General features: G+C 46.4%; 1 long non-coding RNA gene across 1 annotated transcript; it reads right to left on the bottom strand.

Annotated features, from left to right (window-relative positions):
- Window positions 1-1,584: 1,584 nt before the first annotated feature.
- Window positions 1,585-11,400, bottom strand: LOC309846941. Its single transcript, XR_014302207.1, has 3 exons — window positions 10,724-11,400; window positions 6,893-7,027; window positions 1,585-4,889 (listed from the first exon to the last, which is right to left on the bottom strand). It is a non-coding gene; the product is annotated as an uncharacterized lncRNA (long non-coding RNA).
- Between the last annotated feature and the right edge of the window lie 14,525 nt (window positions 11,401-25,925).

Below are 25,925 nucleotides of genomic sequence, written 5' to 3'. Positions count from 1 at the left end.
AATTTGTTCACTGGATAACTATCTTTCAGTGAGGAGAGGTCTCATTCCCTAGGCAGTGTGACAAATCTTTTTGAGAATGTATTCAAGAGTTATACACTTTAGGACTAAGTTAACAATTTAAGCCATGGAGATCCACAAATTATTCCCCCCAAAATCTGAAAAAAAAAAAAAAATCAGCCTCTAAATTATGTGGCTTTAGAAATGCCCCGAGAGTGAGACTTAAACCTGCTACCAGTAGGTTTAATTCTACATGAGTTATTGGCCATAAATTATTATTAGGCTCCAAAAATGTTCCTACATTTCAAAGTGCAGGTACTCCAAGGCAATCAAAGTGGTAGGAACGTTATCCTGAAAAAGATGCTGAGCCTTAATACCAAGAAAGCATACCTTCAAATACCTTGATGGTAACAAAAGTAGAGTCACTTGGTCCTCTATATTTACACGTCCAAATTCCACCACGGGGTACTGCCCAGACACAGCCCAGACCCCAAGGCAGGGTGCGGAGTCTCTCTCTCTCTCTCAAACTCTGAGGACCATGAATGTGCTGGCTTGGGACTCCGGGTTAGCTGTCCATTCCCAAAGAACAGGGAATTGCTCTTTGCCTTATGACACGTACCATATTCTATTCTGCAATGAGAAAATTTATCTACAGGCTTCATCTCCCCTACTAGATTGTGAACTTTTGGGAGTGTGAGGACTATGTCTGTGTCATCTTCTTTGAAACGACACAAGTGAGAAAACTCAGTGTAAGTTACAAACTGCTTTCACCTGTCTAAGTTTCTGTTCTTGTAAAATTCTTTGTCTCTGTTAGTGCCTTACACACATCGTAGGTGCCCGGTAAAGATTTGTTGATGGACAGAATAAACGAATGAACATCTTAAATGATTTCCTCTGATCACCAGAATTCCACGTGGTATCCAGTAGAGAGAAGCCCAGCAAACAGAAGGTCAGCTCTCTAAAGGGCATTTGTTGGAATGGAGCCTGGCAGGCTGACCTGCCATCTTCAGTTTACTGCTCATCAAACACCAACGCCGCGGCCGAATCTACCATTTCACGCTATCGGATTTGGTTGCACCCCGTGGCATCCTGGCAAGCTGTCCAGGAAAGTGTCCTCAGGGAAATGTGGATGTCTGACCCCATGCTTAAAACGTATTTCAGGACTGGTGAGCGCAGAGGTTGCCAAAAACTACCCCCACCATTGGCCATTTGGATGTGCAAACAGCCAGCATTAACACAAGTCTCCTCCCCCAGGAAGCAAGGGGAACTAAAAACAACTGAACCCAAGTGAGCATCTAATTAGAAGACACCAAACTGGGCATTTTGCTCTGTTGCTCTCTCTATGCCGAATGCACAGCTCTAAATACATAAAGTGTTCTGCCTTCAAAATGCTTCAAAATTTTGCAAGGCTTGCTGAACCGTTTTGTCACGTGAGATCTGTCCCAGAACAGAATGCTACCTTTAGGGGAAAAGCACAACCTGTTTTAGGAGCGTATGTGGAAAAACTCTAAATAAATGACTTTCTCTTTAGGGAACACTTCTCCTGTTTTAAAAGGCAGAAAGGAAAAAACGAAGGAGGAAAAACGATGAGATTTCAGAATGGTCATTTTCTGTATTGAATTGGTAATCCCGAGATCCACAGGTCACCTGTTCACAGCCAATCCTTCCTTCTTAGCTGATCACAGGTCAAGTCAGAAGCCCTCAGATTCTATGACGCATTCACAATGTTTCACTGAGAACATTTCCCAACTGCTGTATTTTTTTCCACAGAGTCTCACTATTTCACTATAAAAATCTAAAAGAACAGGCCCCTTGTTCTCAGGCAAGAAAACACAGAAGCTTCATTTGTTTATTATTTTTAGCCACGACGCATTTGGTGTGCTCTATAGCTTCTTGGGTGATTGTTTAATTGTGAATATATTGGCATGTGACTTGAGGTCAGCTGTTTGTTCCCTGAATGGTACAGTCAGTCAATCCATAACACTGACAAGGAGAAATTTATTAAAGTTCAAGCTTCAAATTCTAGGCTGTCAACAGATAATCTCCCTCTCTTCAAATCCTCTACGTCTCTCATGAAAAAATTTCCAAACAATCTAATTGTCCTCGAGTATAGTTTCTAAAGCAACTTCTTTCTTCTTCATTGTTGTAAAAAAGGCAGATTGGCAAACAGGAAAAAAAGTTACTTCCAATTCTCCTATCCAAAGGTAATCCCAGTTAAGATTTGGATGCCCAGTCTTCTCAGCTGGTTGAAACAATTTTTTGAACAACCACCGAAATGAAGTCAAAGTGAGTTTCCCAAGGTTCTTCAAAAATCACTTTTTCCAAAAGCCAAAACCACATAAAGTAAGGTTTTTTCTTTCATTTAAATGTTTCCAGTTTGTCACCAGTGTACAGCTCAGGTGGGCCATCAGTCTCTGGGGAAATAGGGTTTTTTTAAAGAAAAAATGCTGATTTCTGCTATTCCACACCTCATTTCAAGAATGCCAGAACTGATTACATTTCACCCATTTCCTGCTCCTCCCAGATGCACCCGTGCCCTGCTTTGGCGCTTCTGAAATACCTACTATGGGATCCCTTCATCTGGTTCTTTTGCTTCCAATTTGGCCTCTGAGGGGTGAGAGGAGGATCAACGGGGTGAGATTGACAGTAAATACAACATGGTATTAATGGTGGTCAACACAGGGCAATTGGAACACAGCTGTTGGTTGTATTAGTTTCTGTATCCTTACAGATTTTTTTTAAAGTTCTAAATATTAACAAATGTAAGCCAAACAAAAGGTATGGTTTTTGTGTTCCAAGAACTCAGGATCTGACATAATATGCAAACTATTACAGGACATGCAAGCCTTGCAAACAGGTCATTGCCTTAGAGGGCTTTCTAACAAAGGTTAGTACAAGTGCTAGACTCTAGTAGCTAGGAGAACACAGAGTGGGGATCACCGCTTCCCTCCCCAACCAGGTCTTCTTAGAGAATATAGGAAGGCTTCTGCCAAGAGACAAATACTGACTTGAGGCTGGGAGGGTGAATAGCTTTCTGTGGCTTCAAGTGAAAGTAAGTGCATTGCAGAAAGAGCCATGGCATATATGAAATCCGACTCTGAGATCATACAAGTGCATGGGGAAGGGACTGTGTCTTCACTATGGCTGGGGTTGTTCTTGTGTCAGTGGATAAACTTGGAGAAGTGGGAATTCACCAGAGGTTAAGAGGCCAATAGGACAAGCTACCCAGTGGTTGACATGAAACCAATAAACCAATGAAGGGCATATAATGCAACTTTTGTGTTAGCAATGTCCTTCAGTGGACGGTGTGAAAGATAGATGGTAGGGAGGAGGAAGGGAGGCAGAGAGACCAATTGGGAGGTTACTGCGGTGATCTAGGTGAGTGATGATGATGGTTTATGATAGGGCAATGGCAGAGAGGGAGTAGGGGACAGTCAGGGAAACTTTAGAAGATAGAATCCATCATGCATGGAGACAAATTATAGATGTGGCAGGGGAAGAGGGCAGACTCGAGAGGGACTGCTGGGTTTCAGACTTGGCAGTGGGTTGGAGATTATTCTAAATGCACTAAGATAGGAGCAGAAATAGAGAAGAACAGATGAGTAAAATTTGCAACATGTTGAGTTTGCAACAGGTTGGAGTTGCCCAAGAGGCCACGAGGAATAGGGATTTGGAGTGGGTGCAGTAAGCGTGCTCTCTAGGCTGGAAGCAGACGCATCGATATAACAAGACCACTGCTGAGGCCATGACTATGCTGAAGGTATGCTGGGAAGAGTGAGGGAGAGAGAACAGAGGTGGGAGATCAACATGTAAAAGATCAAGGGGTGATCTAGAGAGAAGGCAAAAGACCAGGAGAGAGCGATGTCAGTCAATGTTGCATTTGTTAAAGAAGGAAATCATTTCAACAAGGACAGCTGCTAGGTAAGAGTGGGCAGACAAGTACTATACGACACGGTGTTGCCAGATACAATGCAGAGTGCCCAGTGAAATTTGAATTTCAGATAGGAATGAACTTTTTTAGTATAAGTATGTCCCCTATTTTTGTTTGCTAAATATGACAATCCTAGCAAGATAAAGACTAAAAGTGCCTATAAACGTGGTAGTTAAAGCAGGGAGCAGAAGCAGGAAGGAACTGAGAGTCACTGCAGGTGAACCAGACCCTTTCTCTTGTGCATCAGAAACTCCATAAATGGTTGCCAAGTTAAATCCCGAGACAGTTTCTCCAAGCCTGTAGTAAAGAACTGGAATATCTCACTTTTGCCTCTATCGAAAAATTATAACTCCAAATAGTTGGGGCACATATAGTTCCTATTTGTCAGAACAATCTGGAAAATCGTCTCAGTTCTGTGTTTCTATTCACCAGTGAAGGCCCATCTGAGAGGCGGATGTCCTTTCTGCCCATCTGGTAATACACAGCAGCCCCAGGGGCCAGCAATCTCTTGAATGCCTCCTGGTTGTCAAGACAATGCAGCTTTCCAGGTGAATGAAACAGATTGTGAGTCTGGCTGAGGGGATAACAAAATAAAACAAGGTGTGCTCCAAACCTGCAGAGTCAGTTTCTCAAGAGGGTTTCTAGGCCAGTGGGCAACTTCAAAGTCCTTCAGCTTGGTCTGATGTTTGCTGCTCCCCAGGGCCAGCAGATTGCCTTTCTTCCTTTGCATAGCTAAGTGAAATCCACTTACCCTGCTGGAGGAATTCACCAACCACAGAACTAACCTATATTAGAGGCTGTTCAAGCCTGCCCTAAGTGATCCAAAGCAGGCAAGCAAATCCACAGGTGCTTTCAAAGACAGGTCTTCTAGCATTTCTGCTCCCTTATACTCGTGAGCCAACACCGGAGTGGAGTGCAGGTCCCAGGACTTATCTGGAGGGACAGGGCCTGAAGATGCTTTCTGTTGGTGGACAAAGTAAGAGAAAGCTGGTTTAATGGGAAATCTTGGATTTCTTTTTACCATTTAATTTTTTAAATTTAAATTCAATTAATTAACATGTAGTGTATTATTAGTTTCAGAGGTAGAGGTCAGTGACTCATCAGTCTTGTATAACACCCAGTGCTCATTACATCATGTGCCCTCCTTAATGCCATCACCTAGTGACCCCATCCCCTCCCCACCTTCCTCCAGCAACCCTCAGTTTGTTTCCAATGATTAAGGGTCTTTTACGGTTTGTCTCCCTCTCCGATTTCGTCTTGTTTTATTTTCCCCTCCCTTCCCCTATGCTCTTGTTTTGTTTCTTAAATTCCACACACAAGTGAAATTATATGATAATTGTCTTTCTCTGATTGACCGATTTTACTTGGGAAAGCTTGGATTTGGGGGTTTGAGTAGACCTGGGTTCAAATGCCAGATCTACCTTACTCCAGTTTTGTAGTGTTAGGCTCCATAGCATGGTGGGTTAAAAGCAAGGCTTTAGAATTGGACACACTGGATTTAATTCCTAGAGCTACAAGTGAAATGCAGATAATGTTTTTCAAAATGCCTTCCTTACATATTCATCTTGCAGTCATTGTGTCATTATGGCTCTAAGAGAGAAAAAAAAAGATGAATGGTACCTCAGGAAGGAGAACAGGAGAGAATCCAGGGATGGTTCCAGTCAAACAGTGGGAGGGACAGGAAGGCCTTTCACCAAGGGGAGGAGTGAGAAGTGAAGAGCAAGGGGAAGGAGAGGGGAAAGGGGTGAGAGGGGGGCATTAGAGGCAGTCAGTGTCATCAAAGGGGATTCCAGAGCTGTAGTCTGTACCCCCTTCCTGCTCAAGAGACTCTGAGGAGACGACCTTTAGAGGACCCTGCACTGAGCGAGGAACCTGCACTGACCCGGAGTGAGCAGGCCTGAGGCGGAGCCTACCCCTCAGCTTGGTGCTCTCCAGCAGGGCCTGAAGCTCCTGCCGGCCTCCAGTGGGGAACGCAGTACCCAGAGAGCTGAGGCCCATCTGCCTGCCATGGACCTCTGTGGCCAGGGGGAAGTGACTCAAAGCAGAGATGGTGAAGAGGACCGCCTGCACCTTTGGGGACAGGCTGAGACCCAGGTGTGTTGTCCTAATAAGAGCTGGGCTGCCACCAGCCAGCAGCAGGAAGGAGAGAGGGAGAGGGCATCACGCCCAACCAGGCCAAGATAACCACTGCAGGCTTCCGCAGCAAGGATTTCAGGGGCCGGTGTGAACGTAGTGGGGGCTTCTCCGTTTTGACAGTGAGAACCCAGAGAAGAGAGCAGAGACCAGCCTTCCTGGGAGGGGGAGGGGAAATAGCCTGGTAAGGAAAGTTAGAGCCTGGAATTACTAGAATACTTGTTCAATAGCAACAAAGAAACTAGAAAACAAAAAGAAAAACAACAACAAAATCTTCCTGAGAGCTGTGACTTGTCTAGTTTGTTTTTGTTTTGTTTTGTTTTGTTTTGTTTTGTTTTTTCCCCCTGTTCCTCAGTGGCTTTTGGGCCTGTAGAGGACAAAATGATCAGTAATGGGCCAGGGGTGGGGAGAGAAGGATCCCACCAATACGCATACTTGAGGCACAGTGTATGAATTACACCGGCACCTGCAGGGAAACTTTGTAGGCTTGGACTATCAACTTAACTTCTTTGAGCCTCAGTTTCTGCATCTGGAAAATGCGGATCACAGTAAATCATAAGGGATGTTGTGTGTATTAAATGAAATGATGCACATGAAAGTGTAGGGAACAGCGCCCAACACATAGTTGTGCCCATGAAAGGCCCCATGACATTATTACTTCATTTCCATGAGCTTCATTGTCTATCCCTGTGAACAGGGGAATGCAATTTCCATCTCACACCATAGGTATGCAAATCGTGTTAATTTTTATTTCCCTTCTGTTCCTTTTTCTGGAGAGCTACAGCTTATCTTAATCTTCTACCTCAAATAAATACATCTCTATTCACTTACCTAATCGAGAATGTGTTCTTGAGTATTTGCTCTGTGTCAGTCACTGCCCTGAGGGTTCCCCCGATTACGCATGTACAATGTGTATCCTTCACAGGCTGCTGGTGGTGAGGGAGGGGGCAATATTCTTACTTCTTCCTAGTAGAAAGGAAAAATGCTAAGTGAGACAGCCAAAGCACTGTGGTGACCCGGAAGAGATGGGGTGAGCTCCAGTGGAAGTCAGGGAATGCTTCCTGTGTAACATGACATTTGACCTAAACCTTGAAGAATAAGAAACACTTAGGGAGGTAGTGATTGGGAAGGGTGGTCTAGACTGAGAATTATGAAAACAATACCATGTGGGGGGGGGGTGTTTTGAGATTGGATAGATGAGTGGTTCTGTGTGACCAGATCAGATAAGACAGGAAGTTGTAGCATAGTAATAAGATGGAGAGCTGGATACAGGCTTGATATGATGGACCCATGAAGCTACCAAGCTAACAGTCATCAACTTTTCACTTTCTCATAATATTTTGTGAAGGGAGGGAGGAGAAACCAAAATGAATTGTGCTCCAGATACAGGTGAGTCACAGCACTGAGACCATTTGTCTATATATAATACTTATAACCCTCATGGTCATGCTGGAAGGTAGGTATACACAGAGGAGGAGACTGAAGTTCAGAGAGGCTAAAAAACTGACACGAGGCCACACAGCTGGACAGTAATCTACTGAGAGTCAAATCTAGATTTGCTGATCCAAAACTAGTGTGATAATACAGGGCCTTTATGGTTCCCTGTTCTACTTGTTACCTTGTGAAAGCACCACTTTTTTCCAGCCCCCGTGTTGAAGGAAGTTCTGTTACCAACGAATTAGCAGGAAGGGTGGGCTGGAAGCTGTCTGAGAAATTGAGACCCAGTGGGGAGATAATTTTGGTTCCAGGGTCCAGGGTCTTAGAAAACCACCAGAAGGAGATGGGTCTTCTCCACCTTCAAATGGCCCCATGGATGTTCTAGAAATCTTGAGGCATTCAAGGAGAATAGTGTCCAGGATTGAGATCCATCTTAAGAAGGTAATAGGAGCCTAAAAGTAGGAAACCTCAGGATACTTTCATCTTCTGTACATTTATGCTCCATTTAAGTCCTAGGTGAAAAGTCAGGATATATGATAGGCTCACTTTTATATGTGATAGAATTTAGGAGAGAGAAGACTCAGAAATGCCTGCTTTTTTTAGCTGGAACCAATACAGTATGACCCAAGACATTTTGGGTTTCGTACCATAAAGCTGGAGAATGAGAAACGAGATCTGACTTCATGAGCCTTGGGGAAATGGCTGAGGCTCAGAGAGGCACGTTGACTTACTCTGGGTCTCACAGAGGCAGAGTCAAGATGAGAACACAAGTACCAAGGTCCCAGTTTTATTACCACACTGCTCAAAGAAGAATAAACTCACTTAATTGGAGGACTAAAAACAGTTTATGCTCTTGATGGCCTGTGATTGGGTTTACAAGAATCATAGTTTTTTCAACTAGAGGAGATGGTAAATATCGTCTAGTCCAATTAATTTATTTTATAGATGAGAACACTGAAGCTCAGAATAAGAAATTGACTTGCCTAAGGTCACAACAGTTTTGTTGGTGGGGCCTGGTTTAGGTCACAGATCCATTGCCCGTGCTTGGTATTCTTTCCACGATGGTTTAATACTGTGTCCCCTGAATTACAACTCCCTCCACTCTGGTATCTCCACCCCCACATACTCATATAGGGAGAGTCAAGAGCTAATCAGTTACTTCCTTGCCCTTAAGACAGGCATACCTTTCCAATTTTATGAAAGAGATAAAAATATGTTCTTTCAAATCAACCAGGGAAAGCAGTTCTCCAGACATCTGGCACTTTCCTGCTTTGAGTCCCTATATTTTCAGCGCGAGTCTCAGAAAGTCAAAACAGAGTCAGCTCCCAAACTCCCAAACTCCATCTTATTTTTCATGAAGCCTCCCAAATTCTAAGCAGATTTCCTGCCCTACACTGTCAATGACAAGAATCTCCTCCTCTCTGGTCAAAGTCCTGCCCCTACTTTCGCCCCCAAGAAATATGCATGGCGCAGTGGCCATCTCCTGCCTGGGCAGCCAGCAAGCCACCCAGGCTGTTCTGTCCTCTGGAACAAAAGGCTAGGAGCCCACCTTCCTCCCAGCCTCCTTGTTTTAAGAGGGGGCCCTGATGTGTTCCCATTAACCCAGGCGGAGACTGTTTGCCATCACTTCCTGCAATGAGGGATTTCACGGAGCCCAGAGAAGGAAACCCGGACTCCCCCCCCTTGGGGATTAGCGTCCCCCCTCCCCACCCTGTTCGCACAGTATCCCTTTTTTCTAGGTCTGATATGACTTTCCTCCCCATAGCGGGCTGGTAAGGATCCATTTGTGTTCCTGGCCTGCATTCCAGCAGAGTCCCCAGAGCACTGGGGCTGGAAATGATTTGAGTAGGGCACTCGGCCAGCTTCGCTTTTAATCACTCACATACTCACAGTCACAGGGAGTCCCGCCCTGCTCACCCGGGGAATGGAAGGGACCTCCCTCGCTTTGACAGGGTCTTACTAAGTGGTGGGGTAAACAGGGATTCTAGTCTCCAGGAAAGATGTTGTAAAGAGCCTCCTTTTCCGGGGTTAATTGTGGAAATCGATGTCTCGTGGAGCCCCTCCCCCTCCCCCCAACTGCCTGCGAAGCAGACAATGTTCCAGCAACTATTCACCCATCAGCCTTCCTGAGCACCACTCCGACTGGGGGAGGAGGCTGGGATGGAGCGGAGTCTGGGAAAATGGGTAGGATTTGCTCAGGACATTTGGGCTAGGAGGTGACAAAAGACAAGGCCCCAGGGAAAGAGTCACCTGGGGGTGGGATAAAGGAGAGAATCAGGGAGCAGCTGGAGGGGAACAGAGGTGCTTGCTGGGGAGGAGGGAGTGATGAATAGCCAGGGTCCCAACAGAAAACAGAGAGCACACCCGGAATGGGATACTTTGAGGAGGGTTTGTTTGCAAAGGTATGAGCCTAGGGGAACCTCAAACAGTAGTGCAATAAGGAGCCAAGGCGTTAAAAGCTCTGGGCACAGAGACAGTGACCAGAATAGAGGAGAATCATGCAGGGCAGCTACCGAAGAAGGAACTGAGCTCTTCAGTCAAGAACACATCCTGCTTGAGGCGGCCTTGAGTGGAAGATCCAGGCCGAGGCAGATTTAAGCAAAGCAAGTGACATTTAAGCTACGGGGACCCCACATTTGCACAGACCCCTTCTCAGGCCTAAGGAAGAGTCCTAGTGATTTGTTCATATGTCACATATTTTTGTAAATGGAGGGGTAAATTTTGCAAAAGTAGGATATTCTCTATCCCAGTTTCCCTCCACCACATACTTCATGTGCTGGGTGGTTTGGAGTGCTTGTGGGCATTTTTAGGGTCTGGTCAGGGAGAAGATGAGTTGGGGCTTGGTGGGATATAATGTGGTCGCCCACCGTCACTTGTGTATGTATTTAATTCATTGTTAGCGGTCCTCATGTAGAAATGGCTTCCAGGATCTCCCACTCCTCTGAGGTCCTGACTTGAAGGTACAAAGAGGTCACATTGTAATGTAAATGTGTCCCTTGGGGCCCAGCGTGGCTATATGTGGGTAGCAAGGAGAACACTGGTTTGTCATGTGAGGAATGGGAGGCCACAGTTCAGTCATATGACACCAGATTAGGAAGCCTGGAATGCCAACCCAGCTTGAATTTTACACATGGAAAAGTGAGATCTGAGTGACATGAAGACAAAAGTATTTACTGAAGGAGTCTTCACTCTGGGGTTGTAAAACACCTGTCATTTACCACTTACCTGCAGCCCATGTGAAGCAAAGTCCTGCATCCCCGTAGAGGCGGGAAGAGCAGTCTGCTCCCGTTCTTCTCTTCTGTGGCTTGGGGATGGTCTGTGCCCCCACACAAGCTATAGGGGAGACCAGTGAACAACGGGTAACCCCAGGGTTGGGGCCCCTAATCAGAAGCCACAGTAACACCTCTCATTTAACAGCCCTTTCATCCTGAATGCCAAGCTTATGTCCCCTCTTCTTCCACACTGTGATTGAGTCTTTCTTGTCCCTGCCTCTCTCGGTCAGCTCCCAGTTGCCGCTCTACCCACACAGAATCAGATGGGCCTCCTGCCTCGGAGAGGACGAGCCCAAGTTTGAGGTGGAGAGGTCAGAACTGAATTCCCCTCTAAGCGCCTCTGTGACCTTTCTGGGTCATTGAAATCCTGGCATCATTTCCTGGATCTTTTCTGTTCTGATTCCAAGAGATTCCAGAATGACTCCCTTCTCCTCATCCCACACCAGTGCTCTCCTGGACTGATCTCTCCAATGCTTTGTCCTCCACCAGGAAATGAGGACTTCTAAATCTGCTATCTCCAGCCAGTGGGCCTTGCCGAGATCCTCTTGTCCAACCTCCTCTTTTAGCTGATACCCCTCTCCTTGAGTGTCCCCAAATATTTCCCACACAATACGTTCAAAACCAAGCTCAAAGGAAATTCTTCCTTTGTGCTTCTTCCTTACTCTCTGTCACTCCCTTACTGGGCTCTGACGTGCTCTAGTCCAGCCCATTGTAAACACCTATTGTAATCCACACGCAACGGTGTCATAGTGAGTTTCCTACAACAGATCATGCACTCCTCTCCTGAGAAACCTTCTGTGGTTCTGGATGCTTTGTAAATTGCACCCAAAGCTCTCAGCCTGGTCACATTTATTTGATAATGAAGAGTGAAGTGACATTGTAGTTGTTTGTAAATACCTCATCAGCCCCATATCCCTTGCTCCAGACAATGTCTTCCCCTCCCCTCAACAGGCAGTGAAACTCACCAGCACTCAGGAAGTGTTAGCTAAATGAACACTTTGGCCCTGGGTTCTCTTTCTAGCTTTATCACCCTCTGCTCCCCCTATTCCCCCCACTGCCCCCAGGCTACTCAAACTCCAGTGCTCACTGCTCTCCCACCTCTCCTGCTCAAATTCTCTCCTCATTGCCCTTGTGCATGTAGGTTTCCCACTGAGGATCTTTCCTAACCTGGCAGCCACTCCTTCCCAACCACTGTTAGGTGCCTTTGGGGCACTCCTACACACACACACACACACACACACACACACACACACACTCTGCTTTCACCATGAAGAACTTCCTGCTTCCTTCTCCTCCTCTCTTCTCTCCCCTGGAGCTAATCTCCTCCCAGAACTCCTTCTGTATGCCCCCCTCTGGCTTGGATCATATTTTGCTGACATATTTCACATACTGGTTTACAAGCCTCATCTCCTCTACCACAGAGAGAATGCCTCCGGGACTCAGCTGCACATGAGTCATTTTTTTCTCCCCAGCAGCCCCCGGCCCATAGTAGGCATTTATGAATGGATTAATGGTTGTGTCTGCCCTTCAAAGCATGAAGGTATTTCTTCTTGTTATGGGTAAACCTATTTTTTAATTATACATATATGATTCATGATTACTTTTTTATTGTAAAAACTCAAACTATATAGATGAAACTAATATTCTCTTTGCTTGTCCCCAATCCCAGTCCCCTCCCCATTTACCTTTTTTTTTTTTTAAAGATTTTATTTATTTATTTGACAAAGAGAGATCACAGTAGACAGAGAGGTAGACAGAGAGAGAGAGAGGGAAGCAGGCTCCCTGCTGAGCAGAGAGCCCGATGCGGGACTCGATCCCAGGACCCTGAGATCATGACCTGAGCCGAAGGCAGCGGCTTAATCCACTGAGCCACCCAGGTGCCCCCCATTTACCTATTTTTTAAAGATTTTTTTTTTTAATTTGTTTGAGAGAAAGAGAGAATGAGAGAGAGAGAGAAACTGGGAGGAGAGAGATCAGAGGGGAAAAGTAGACTCCCTACTGAACAGGGAGCCCAATGTGGGACTCGATCCTGGGACTCCAGGATCATGACCTGAGCCAAAGGCATTCGCTTAACCAACTAAGCCACCCAGGCACTTTTACCTACTTTTTAAAAAAAGATTTATTTATTTTATTTTAGAGAGGGAGTGTGAGCAGGGGGAAGGGCTGAGGGAGAAAGAATCCCCAAGCTGACTCCCTGCTGAGCACAAAGCCACAAGTGGGCTCCATCCCAGGACCCAGAGATCGAGACCAGAACAGAAACCCAGAGTCTGAGACTTAACCCACTGAGCCACCCAGGTGTGCCCTACCATTTACATACTTATACACTAGGCTATAAAATAATTTTGTGGGATTTTGCTTACCGCAATGACATATTACATAAATAATTCTGCAGCTTACTTCTTTCACTTTACAATATGTCACAAATAGCTTTTTGTCTTTCCTTTTTTTTTTTTTTTTAGATTTTATTTATTTATTTGACAGACAGAGATCACAAGCAGGCAGAGAGAGAGGAAGGGAAGCAGGCTCCCTGCTCAGCAGAGAGCCCGATGTGGGGCTCGATCCCAGGACTCTGGGATCATGACCCGAGCCGAAGGCAGAGGCTTAACCCACTGAGCCACTCAGGCGCCCCCCCTTTTTGTCTTTCTTTACATTAAGTAGCCTTTACATTAAGTTTATGGCAACTCATTCTTTTTAATAGCCATTAAGATTAAGTCACCAGAGATTCCATAGATGTGGTGTGCCACAGCTTATTTAACCATTCCCTTATTTATGGATAATTACATTATTGCCAGTGTTTTGCTATGCACATGCTTTCTTGCACACATGTGCCTTCTTCTAGAATAAGGATAAAAAAATAGAATTTTGGAGTCAAAAGAAATGCACTTTTGCAATTATATTTGATTCAAGCCCAAAATATTGTTTTAGATACTGTCCATTTAATTTTCAAAGAGACTGTATTTCTTCTCCCCCAAACCGTTGCCATAGTTTGATGTTATAAATCTTTAACACTTTGGCCAATCTGATGGGGAAAAAATGGTATTGTGTTGTAATAAGGTTCATTTCCCCATTTACTCTAAATAATACTGATCCTCCACTTACGGGTGTTTTGACCATTTGGCTTTGGCGATTATCCTTTGCCCGCCATTGCACCGGGCAGTTTTCTTTTTCTTACTGATTCGTATATCTTTACAGATTCTGGATATTAGTTCTTTGTTGAAAATATTTTCTCTGAATCAGTTGCTTGCCTTTAAGTTTTCTTGAGGGTGCCTCCTTTGCTACAGATATTTTCTTTTTGATCCAACTTTAAATTGTCCCTAAAACATATCTGAGTCGCAACATTCATTATGAAATATTCATCCGTCCTTTGATGCTGTGAAGTCTCTTTTACCAGACAGTGAAATTTCCTATCTATATGGATCTGTTCCTAGACTTTTAAATTTTCACTGTCACTTTAAGGTATGCTTCTTCTAAACAGTAGTAAGATAGATTGGGGTGTTTTGTTTTGTTCTTGTTGTCTCTGCCTAGCCCACTCTTATAGACTCTGTTAATTAATTAATTAATTAATTAATTTAGATTCTGTTTTTTAAACAGAGAATTCAGTTCATTCACACTTTGTATAACAACAATTGTCCTTGGTTTGACTCCTTATGCTTGTGATGATTCTTTTTCTTTTCCTTTAATTTTGCTAATTTGCTCAAATTGCTATTCCATTTCACCCTTGCTAATGTGGGCATTCCCCTGTACTCTGTCCATCTCATTAATGGTTATCTTCCCTTTCCTTTTCTGGTGCTCTTCTTTACTATTATAGGAATGCTATTATAGGAGAAGAAGCTATTTTTCTCCCACTTAGATACTCTGTTCCCTTATTATCTTTCCCATTTAGGTGTTTCTTCCCTCCACCAATGAGATATTTAGAATATGTTCGCTTTCCCTGTTTTCTTCTCCTTACCCTAAGAGCTTTTAGGATGCTTCTACTCTTTATGCCCTGCCCCCAACTGCTAGGTTTTGCTGAAATTGCACAGTACTTTTCTTTCTAGATCTTATTAGCATATTCTTTGCAGTATTTCACCTCTATTTTAAGACTCCTTATTCAGCATTACACATTTTCACACAGTCTATTATTATCCATTTCTATCGAACTATATATATATGTACATATCTATGAGCACATACACATATATGTGCATAAGTACATAGATTTGCATGTATATATGTGTGTGTATGTTTATATATAGTTAAACATCATTTACTGATCATCCTCTTTCCTCTGTTCTCTATTATAATCCATCTGATTTTGGTTGGAGTCTTTTAAAAACTGTTCTTTTCAGACAGTCTTATAATTTTTGAATCCATGCATATTTATAAAAATATATATGTATGTATTTCAACTCTCATGGGTGAGTGAGGATTTGGGGGCTGCTATTCTTGACCCTCCCTAAGAGTCTGTAGATGTTATCCCACCATCTTATTTTGTTCTCTAGGACTCAATTAGTCCCGTGTTAGGTCTCCTAGATCTGTGCTCAAAAATCTCACAATTTCAGTTTCTTTGTATTTTTCTCTGGTTGGTGATATTTCTCCCACTTTATCTTCCAGACCATACCAATTCGAGTCTCAGATCTACCTTTCCCTTAAATTATTCACTTTTTTTTTTTTTTCCTGAAAAAGCATGGTTTGGGTTTCAGGATGTTTGCATTGGGGTCTTTTCATTGTTTTGTTGTTAATGTTGTCATCTGTCTCCTCTGCTGGCTCTCCAGAAGGCTGTTCTGGGTATTTGGGATGTTCCTCTCCTTGGGGCTACAGGTGTCCGGGGTATGTTGTTTCCCTGTCTTTGCCTGCTCCCTGTGGCTCGGTGACTGGAAAACTGGTGGTTGTGGAGGAGGCTCGTGCCAGAGCAGGTAGACAGGCCCCTGGGGAGGCCACAGGAGGAACTCGCTGCTCCTGCTTCTCTGGGTCTCAAGGTCCCAAAAATGTCACACCCTCAGCTCACAGAGGTGGGATGCAGTAGGGACTTGTCGGGGTACACATGGCCAGAGTCTTGCTTCCTTCAGAATCTCCCCCGAGGCTCTCTTAGGGAGAGAGAGCCCTGCCTCAAATACCCGGCCTGTTTCCTCCGGTCCCTCGCCTGCCTGGCAGGCCTCCGCAGCTGCTGGGCCCAGAAGAGGTGGGTGGGTGGAGCAGGAGCTGTAGGGAGGGCAAGGAGTCACATTAAACTGCTCCCAGAACCCATTTCTTCACTCTTCGCTGAGCTTCCTGGTGTCTGTGCTGCCACCTCGGAGTTTCAGAGCATGAAAGTCAGATTTGCCTCCCTCTTTTCCATGTCCCTTTGCTTCTCTTCCTCACATTTACTTGGCTCTGTCTCTGCATATCCTCTTCCTGAGGGATGTTAGAATCATCCTCAGAACGGCTTCCTTTTGACTTTTTGGAAAAACTGAACTAAATTTAAAGATAAATAAAGAAAAGATGGACATCGCTGTGAGATTACATCTTCTCCTCTGGAAACAAGATAACCAGATTTATTCAAGACTTCTTTTATATCCTTTAGTAAAGTTTTGTGTTATTTTTATGTTTTTAAGATTTTATTGATTTATTTGAGAGAGAATGAGAAAGCGCACGCGCCGGAGCTCTGCGGGAGCAGCAGGCAGAGGGAGAGAGAAAATAATACGGCTAAGGCTGGTCACGTGTGCCTGAACATCTGCCCTTCCTTACTGTCACCCTCTTCTCCTTCAAACCTTACATCCCCAAGCACCCAGAGAAGGGGTTCTCCAAAGCTCACAGACCACTGCAACCATCCTGGTTGAGGAATCCAGTGATTCCTCAAGCTTTAGCACACAGCAGACCAGCAGAAGGCTCGGCAAATCTCCATCCTCTCACCTATAGGCCGGGTGTCTTGCTCTGCCAGTGGAAAGCTGGAGTCAAGCTATGCCTTGAACTCACTGATACTGCCTTGGGAGCCAAGGTCTATTCCTGGAGAAGAGATTAGTAGAAATTCCTCCGGAAGAAATTGGCTGCCTGTGAATGCCAGGAGGCGTCACAACTAGATAACCTACCCAGAAATAAGGGTTCTGAGGTTGATATCATTTTAAAATTATACTGAGCACCCGGGTATGGCGATTTAATTTAAGCAAATTAACTTGGCCCCTGTTGAGCTGTCCTCCAGGGCAGACCCGCTCTGCTGGGACTTAGCTTGGACATGTGGTATCCCTCTGCTCTCGTTACCTTGAGAAATGGGACTTTGTGCTGAGGGAACAAGGCAGTAGCCACTCTCAAAGGGCCTGCATTGGAGCAGCCTTGGAGAAACCAAACACAGTAATTCTTGCCCTCCCTTAAAGGCCCCTTTACTTATGGTCCCCATTTGTCTGTTCCTCACCCCACCAACGTCATAAATATCCGTTTATCTTCCTGTGGATGATTCAAACTTGAGCTCGTGTAGATCCAAAGGAGATCATGGTTGCTACAGAAATCTTCGGGTCTCTTCCCAGCCAGGTCGATAGGCCTATCTTCTTTCCCACTCCACAGGCCCGAGATTTCTCTCTGCCCTTGAGAGGAGCATCAGTAAGTGCAAGTTAGGCCAGGGTTTGATCTTGAACATTGTCCCACAGAAGCTAAAGCAACGGGGCCTCTTTGCCCCCTGAACAATTAGAAGGCATGTGGCTTGAGCTGGTGACACGAAGATGCTCTTGGGTGTCAGAGTCGCAGCATCCTGCCCTGCAGACTTGGGGTCCCCTTGTTCTCCCACCCACTTTCTGATAAATGGGGACCTATCTCTTCCTCTCCTTTGGCCTCAGTTTTCCAGTAAAATCAGGCACCAAAGTCTCCTTCTAGCTCTGAGGCTGTGAAGAAAGTCACAAAATCTGGAATTTAGAAGCACCTGTGTGGCTCCAGGCCCTAACTCAGACTCTCCAAGGCCACCGGGGCCAAAGATAGGGCAGAGAGGGAAGGGGAGCTCCTGGTGGGGCTTCCCAAGATGGAATCTGGAAGGTGTTTTGGCATGAATGAAGAAGAGACTGAAGGGCCTGGAACAGCAAATGAGCTGATTCAGTGTGGGGCAGTGCCGGGCTGGGCTATGTCTATTAGAAGGGCTATTCCTGGCCTTGCATTCATGGAGCTGGGACACCGTGGAGTTTAAGCGGCTGCAGACCTGAGGTCCGACGTAGGCTTGGGACCATAACAGCAAAGAATCCTTTTTCTTCATGCATAAAGATGGCCATGAAGATCAACTAGCACCCAGGATCAAGAGAGGACGGCAAGATCTGGAGCCTAAGGAGAAGACTGACAGCAGGTGCAACAAGGAATGCCCAGAAGAGAACAACAAAGGCTCTCCACATAATCTAAAGCAGTGGTTCCTCAAGCTTTAGCACACAGCAGGAAGTCCTTCTGGGCTTAAAACTCCAGACTGCTGGCCCTACTCCTACAATTTCTGACTCAGTTGGTCACTGTCTCGAACAAGTTCCCAGGCAGTGCTGAAGCTGCAGGTCTGGGGGGCACCCTCTGAGAATGCCTTCAGATTGGGATTGGGAGGACATGTCAGGGATGATGGGGGTAGCAAAGAGCTCAGCTAGCGATTCTGTCCTTTCCCAGCCTGCCCCAGCCTGTTTCTTCGTCTCTAAAATAGGATTGATAATAAATGAGGAGTAAAAGGTTGGTACAGGTAAATAACCTGCAATAGTTTCTGGCACAAAGTAAATGCTCTATAGAAGGTAGCTAGTTGTGCCTCTCAGTGTGATGGATGATGAATGAAAGCCTCTGGCACCTGTAAAGGGCTCAGTAGTGCCACTTCCTACGTATTAGGCTTGGGCTCAAATACAAGTAAAATACGCCAACTAGAGTGACTTGAACAATGAAGGGATCTTTTCGCACCTATAAGATGCCCAGGGGTGAATGGTCCAGGGCTGGCGTTGCAGACCTGCAAAGGGTTTTCAGGACCCCGGGGGATACTACTACCTCCGAACCTGCCTAACTTGGGTGTGGCTTGGTCCTCCCATTTGCAGTATGGCTGCTGTACCTCCAGCCTTTGCATCTCTTATAACCATCCGTAGAGGCCATAAATGGCAAACTGTTTTAGATTTCTGGGCTCTATGCTGGAGATGGCAAGAAAAAAGAAGTTGAAGTGGCTGCTGAAAGATCCAACCAAGGTATCTGCCATTTGATGGCTCAGAGCTTGGAAACCATGGAAGTATGAAGCCCACAATTCATCCTATACCCTTAATTGATTGTAGTGTGTGTGTGTGTGTGTGTGTGTGTAACTGGGGAGACTTTGCTTTTATTCACTCTTGTTTTGTAGGATAATTGGTGAGTGGGACTTTTGTTCCTTACTCCTTCTCCATCTCCTATCCATCCCCACAGTCTGCGAGCTGCCACAGGTTCATGATTTTCTTGACTACTCACCAGACCAGACACCGTCTTAGCATTGGAGATATGCTATGCACAGGGCTTATTTGTAGCCCAGCCTGTATGAAGCTTAACAGTCTGGCAAGAAAGGCATTAAAAATAAAAAATAAAAGGTATTAAATCATTTTTAGAAGTTCCTAAATGATAAGAACTTGTCCATAAAATTGAACTGACTATGGTTTATATGATCAAGAAGTGAGTCAATTTGTCATCATACGTCCTTCCCAAACCCTATTTTGGAATCCCTAGTTCTGCATGCTCAGCACCTAGTGGGCCCTCAAAGCACATTTTATGACTGTCCAACAGCATTCCTTCTTCAAGCGACTTACGCGATCTCTTTTCCTGGAGGTAATGAGCTCTTTAGAGTCAGAGGGAATGTCTGCATCCTCAGTGGATAATTCAGCGCTGGCACACAGTAGGAATTCAAGCAATATTTGTGGAATGGAATGGAACAGGGTTGATGTCATCAGTAAAGATGGCCAAATTGGTAATTAGGCCAGAATCCACTCTGGGTGTGTACTCTCCGAGTCATGGCTATATGATTAGAGACGTGAGTTCTTTCAAACCTCGTAAATTGTTTTTGTGTGAAGCCACAGCCTCATCCTGGCACCAGATATACACAGCTTGTCCCCATGAGGTCACTGCAGGGAGAGATTAACTCCATGGGCCTGGGCAGGTTTAAATATCCCTGAGTGTGTCTGGCATGTCCATGCCTGGCTTCCTCTCAGGCCGCTCTGTCTCCCTTTTGGTTTGCAGAAACGATCATAGTGAACACAAATTTTCTCCCCACTGGAAGAAGTAATGGGGAGTCTAGACATAGTTGGATCAAATGTCTTTTTCCCCCTCCTTGCCTTCTCGTTCTGAAGTCCTCTCTGACCTGAGAACTGGAAGGCACATACAAGCCACCCAATCACAGCCGACCGGAAGCTGTGCTACATGGGGAGAAGTCTCCAGGCCGTCCCTCCCTTCTCTTCTTAGACTCTGAGATCGAATCCAGTGGAAAAAGTGTTCTGTGTTCTGCCACAATAATGAGAATCCTATCAGTTTTATCCCAATTATAAGAAAAGGAAAAAAATAATAGAATTTTTACCAGTTGTAAATTTTTCTTCCCTACATTTTTCTTAAGCTTTTGATGTCTGTGTTTTGGTTTGGGTTTTTGACCATGGGTAAGCTGAAGGCACAGCAAGTGGGAGTGGTTTTCAAAGCTCCCCAGACATCGGTGTGGGCCTTTGCTACCTGGACTAATTGGAAACAGCATCACTCCCGGACATGCTCAGAAACCACCTGCTGCCTGGAAGGCAGGGAGAGGAGGTCAGCTTGACCTGATGCTTAATCTTGTGCATGTGTTTCTCTGTTCTGATCCACCCACAGAAAGGACACGCAGATATGAAAAGAACCATCTCCGCTCAACTAAAAATGTTTCTTTCCTGTAAAAATGGGGCAAGCATGCGATGTGGAGTCTGACAGTCCTAGGTTCTAATCTTAGCTGTTCTACCCACTAGTTATAACTTTGGGCAAGTTACTTCACGTCTCTGAGCCTCAGTTTCTTCTTCTGTAAAATGGAGAGATGACTACTTACCCAGGATTTTCAGTAAGATTGACTAAGATCATATAGGAAGAGTAGCTAACTAACCCAAGACAAATGGATATTAGTATTACTCTGATTTATATATTGGTCATCCCGGGGGACCTTGGTGGGGAGGGCAGTTAACTTGGCCACAGGTGTGCGTATTCAGAAGCCCTGGATCCAGCTGTCCTTTTTTTTTTTTTAAAGATTTTATTTATTTATTTGACAGACAGAGAGCACAAGTAGGCAGAGAGGCAGGCAGAGAGAGGAGGAAGCAGACTCCCCACGGAGCAGAGAGCCCAATGTGGGGCTCCATCCCAGAACCCCGGGATCATGACCTGAGCTGAAGGCAGAGGCTTTAACCCACTGAGACACCCAGGCGCCCCCCAGCTATCCTTTTAAAAGCTTTCAGGTTGTAGGACCCTGCATTGTTTTACCTATTAAGTGCTCCTTAATTCTCTATTTTTCAGCCCCAGCTTTGCCCCTTCCCACTCAGAAAGCAGAAACCTGTGGTTTTTCTGCTGGCATTTTGTTCAGGCACTGGTTTCTAGAAGTCTTTCCTACCACTTGGAAGGACCAAAGAACACAAACAAGGAGAATGTGGACTCCTCGGAGGGAGACACGGGGCTTCCCAGGGTGAATGGACACAGGAGTCATCCCCTTTCGGCTCTTCCCTGGAGGGAGAGCAGATGTACGCGTGGATGGACCCCTACTCTGCAGGCCCAGGATAGCCACTGCTCCACATTGCTCCATACTGTTCTCCCACCCTGACACTGGCTTCCTGTGGCCCCGGGGGGCCATTTCAGTAAAACTGTTACACCAACCTGACATGGACCTCGCCCAGTGGCGCACCTTGCTCTGTCATGTGGGGCCCCTGGGAGGGCTTTGGTCCTGTTGGACATTTGGTTGGGACACTTTTCCTTCCAGGATGAGAGACAGAGACAGGGAGCACTGATCAGACAGAGGCTGAGAGAGAGAGAGGCTGAGAATCAAAGAGACCCTGTCTAAAAGAGAGAGACACAGAGAGAGACAGAGGGACAGACAAAAAGGTATGAGAGGCAGGGGGAGACTGAGAGACACGCAGAAACAGATTGAGAGGCAGAGAGCGAGAGACACAGAGACAGAGAGACACACAGAGCAGAGGAAAGAGTGACAGAAATACGGAGAAAGCCACAGAAGGGGATGGAAAGACGGAACTATAGCAAGAGGAGAGAACTACAGACAGACGGGGAGAGAGAAAGAGAAAACAGTGTAGAGGGCAATGAGGCTAGAGAAAGAAGCCAGATTAGAGGGGGAAGGGGTGTAGGGCAATGGCAGCTCTGCGGGGGATGCAGCCACTGGCCCCCAAGAGCCCTCCCACTGTGGTGGTTTCGCAGCCCGCAGACACCCCCTGGGAGTCCTGTGCACATGACACACTTCAGACGGTGGACTGGGCGGGCATTCAGAGACCGCTGGGCTGTGACTGGGCTTTACAGCAGTCAATACTTTAATCCATGGGCTGAGGCTGCAGGCAGGACCTGGGGGCTCAGGCAGGCTCTCCCCACAAGACACGGACAAGGACCCTGCCTCCCCGGGTGCCGGGTCTGATGGAGCCGCGGACGAGGAGCGTGTGCATGCACACTCGGGCATGCGTGGGTCAGAAGCCAGCAAGGGACCGGTGGTTGGCACCCAGCAGCTGCTGGTCTGGCCCTGGCTGCTGGGGAGGGGTGGGGAAGGGGATAGGCCTCTGTGGTCAGCTCCAGAATGTAGGGAGCAGCCAGCTTATTTCCTAGGCAAACTCCTCCCCACCAGGCAGGAACATGCCCATGGAAACATGCACTTGTTGGTCGGCTGGGGGACCAGCTCCTTGGAAGCAGAGAGGACTTAATCATTAAAGCCAGTGACCACAGAATTTCCAAGTTTCCCAAAAAAGTGGGGCCAAGTCCGGCGGAAATCTGGCTGGTTTCAACATGGGACCTCCAGGAGGCCCCCGAAGCAGGGCCTCTGGGCAGAGGGACAGCCCCCCAAACACCTGAGATACTACGAGATCATTCCATGATCTTATTCCCGGAGCCTCTGCCTCCCTCCTGCCTCGTTCTCACGCCCTGACCTGTCCTGTGTCCCTCCCTTTCCTGCCTGCTCCCCTTCAGGCCTGAGGACTATGGAGGCTTTTCTCCTTCTGCTCACTCTCCTCCCTCCCAAGCTTTGCCCACTCCTTCCACCCCACACTCTTCAGGGGCTGGTCCTCCACCCTGGGCCCTGCTGCAGTGACCAGCTCTGTTGCCAGGCAGACCAGACCCATTCCCCAGAAGGACCCCGAGGCTTTGCCTCAAGGCTCCGAGGGATGGGCTACCATTTCTCAGTCGGAGAGGGAGATGATATCTAAAAATGGCTGCCCCTCGGACCCTAGGAAGTAGAGTTGAAATTTAAACAAAGCCATTGGAGCCATCAAAGCCTACCCATGGGTTAGGAAACAGAGCTTGGGTACCCTTGTGGGATTATGGCATTCCGTGCCTGCCTTCACAGACCACACCAGTCCACAGGGAATGAGGCAGCTTGCTTGGGTTAGGTCACCAAAGCCTGAGGCGTGTGGGACCTCCGTATAGTGTTACAATGCACCTTGGGGACAGTCAGGGAGCTGGCACTGCACGTGGCTTTGTCAGCCGCTGGGCTGGGAGCCCTTTTCAATAGCAGCCCTCTCACTTGCCCTTTCGATTGTTCTTTAGTTTGCAAAGCACTTTCCTGGTTCCTGGGCCGTAGGGAGCACTCCTTTTTGGTAAAGAAATTGAAGACAAGAAAGGTCCTTAGTTTCTTCGAGTGAATAGTGCCAGCACCAAAACCCGAAGTGGATCTTCTGGATTCACATTATAGAGGGCATTTCCACTAGGTTCGGCTGCTTCTATGGTGAGACACTGCCCAGCCCTGGCCAGCATTCTTTTATTTTCACCTGGAAAATAGAAAGCCAGAGTGGCAGAGAAGGTCTTGCCTGTCATTCCTCAGGGCATCAGACAGTCCTAGAACCTCACAGAAAACTTCCAGCTTGAGGGTTTCCTCTGAAACTTCAGACCTCCCAGGTTTTCCCCTGGGTATATACAGGCTGCCAGGGCCAGAAAAAGGCAAAAATGCAGGGGGTAGGCTGAATGTAGTCTGTGCCTACATTCCCAGGGTAGCACAAGGGGACACCTGGGGCACAAGGGGAATTTGCTGGGTCCTGTAGCTGGTTATTGTGGTTATTGCTGACCTATGGGAAAGTTACTTCTCTGAAATATGGGTCTTAGATCCAGCCCTTTGCTGAAATCTTACCAATACTGATAAAGAAAGTGCGTTGGCCTTTATTTTTTTTAAGACTATTTATTTATTTATTTGAGAGACTGAGAGAGAAGGAAGGGGCAGAGGGAAAGGGAGAGAGTCCTCAAGCAGATTCTGCACTGAGTGTGGAGCCCATCGTGGGGCTCAATCCCACAACCCTGAGATCACGACCTGAGCCAAAATCCAGAATCAACTGCTTACCTGACTGAGCCACCCAGGCGCCCCTGCTTTGGCCTTTAGAGTCTCTGAAGCAGAGGAAGGTTAAGCTGCGTACACGTTCTCATCTTCCTCCTGCTCCCTGAGCAGTCACATCTTACTCTTCTGTCACTCACTGAGCTCTTCATTTGTCCAGCTGTTCAAGTAACACTTCTTGAGCATTGAGGTTCGGGCCCTGGGTTGGAATTTGGTATTCAGGATGCAGAGATAGGTAAGATGTGTAATCTGCCCTCTGAGAAGAGTCTGTGTACTCTACCCATTTGAGAAAAGTCAGTGGGTAGCTGGAGGACCAAGAGACTCCAGAAAAGACCTTATTTTCTTCTGCCTATATCTGCCCCCTCAAAAGGGACCCAGGAAACTCAGCAGGGATACTGACTGCCACGGCAGGGGCTTGAGGAAATAAAAATAGAGTCTAGAGCCTGATGTGTAGCAGAGCAATGCACAACCTGTGCAACTGTTCTTGAAAACCCTGATGCTGATCCAGGCAAGGTATTTATCAGGAGCTGCTTGGAGGAGCAGAAACAAAGGGGTGGGAGGCTTTGAGGAAGGAAGTCAAGAACCAATGCTTAAGGAGATCGGGTCCAAATGAGTCTTGCCAGCCTATAATCAGGAAAGCAGCACAAGAGTCAGGCACTGAGAATAGGAACAGGGCCAAGAATGGCACATCGCATGGGCAATGGGCAACGGTTTGGCTGGGAGTATTGAGGGCTGCTTCTTATGGTACAGAAACAGATGAGTGAAGAGTACAAAGAAATAGTTTGGGGGGACAGTGTGATTTTTTCTTTTTCTTTTTGTATCTACAAAATCTGTATAGCAACAAGGGCAAGAGCCAGAGCTAGCATTGGAAATTACAGGGGTCGAACTGCAGCCAAACAGAGAGAGGAGATGCTAACACAGCCAGAGCTCACTCACAATAGAAGGGGCTGTGGGGGGGTGGGGGATGGTGAACTCAAAGTCATTTAAAATGCTCACACAGCAGAGGCTGGGCGCTCCAGGAAGGGATGGTATGTGGGGGACAGGTATGAAGGCAATTGCTGCTCACTGGGGACTTCAGGGGGCTTCCAACTCACCATATAATGAAGTGTCGAGTGCCATGTTTGCCACCACGCACCAGGATAGCCAGAGGTCTGTTTAACAGTTTGCAGAAAGGGTCTGACCCAGTAGGCGCTTAGAGCACATATGTGGGTTCTTCTTGTTCTTTGATATATTTAAGCAAAGATTTTATTCTGCCCTTTCTCAGATCTCCAGCCTAATGAAGCATAAAATGAGCTAGGTGTTTGGTGTGGAGAGCTGGGGCACTGAGAGTCATCTCTGTGCTGGCATCCAGCCCAGAGCATCAGGCTGGAAATATTTCCCATGTCCCATGGTGGGAGGTGGAGGGGAGAGTAAGACAGAAAGCATTATCTGAAGAAGGTGTTTGGCCACATCCCTGTCAGAGCCACAAGCCCAGATGACACATTTGTGTGGATGAGAAAAAGGCACTTCCTGCTCGATGTGGACACATTCCCTCTACTTTTTTGATTTGAAACAATCGGGAAGTTTGGACTTCAGCTCCCACTTTCTCCCTCTTGTGCAGTGGATAACGTGCACCACTGTACTCACTGGCCCTGATCTCCATCCCCTGCCCTGCTCCAGGCTGTGTCACCTGTGTGCTAGGACCTCAGGAATGGACATAGTAGAAGACTGGATCAATTAA

Source organism: Mustela nivalis (genome assembly GCF_964662115.1).
Source record: "Mustela nivalis genome assembly, chromosome: 1".
Taxonomy (NCBI): Eukaryota; Metazoa; Chordata; class Mammalia; order Carnivora; family Mustelidae; genus Mustela; species Mustela nivalis.
The sequence above is the reverse complement of the archived record's forward strand: the minus strand, read 5'-3'. Positions and strand labels throughout refer to the sequence as shown.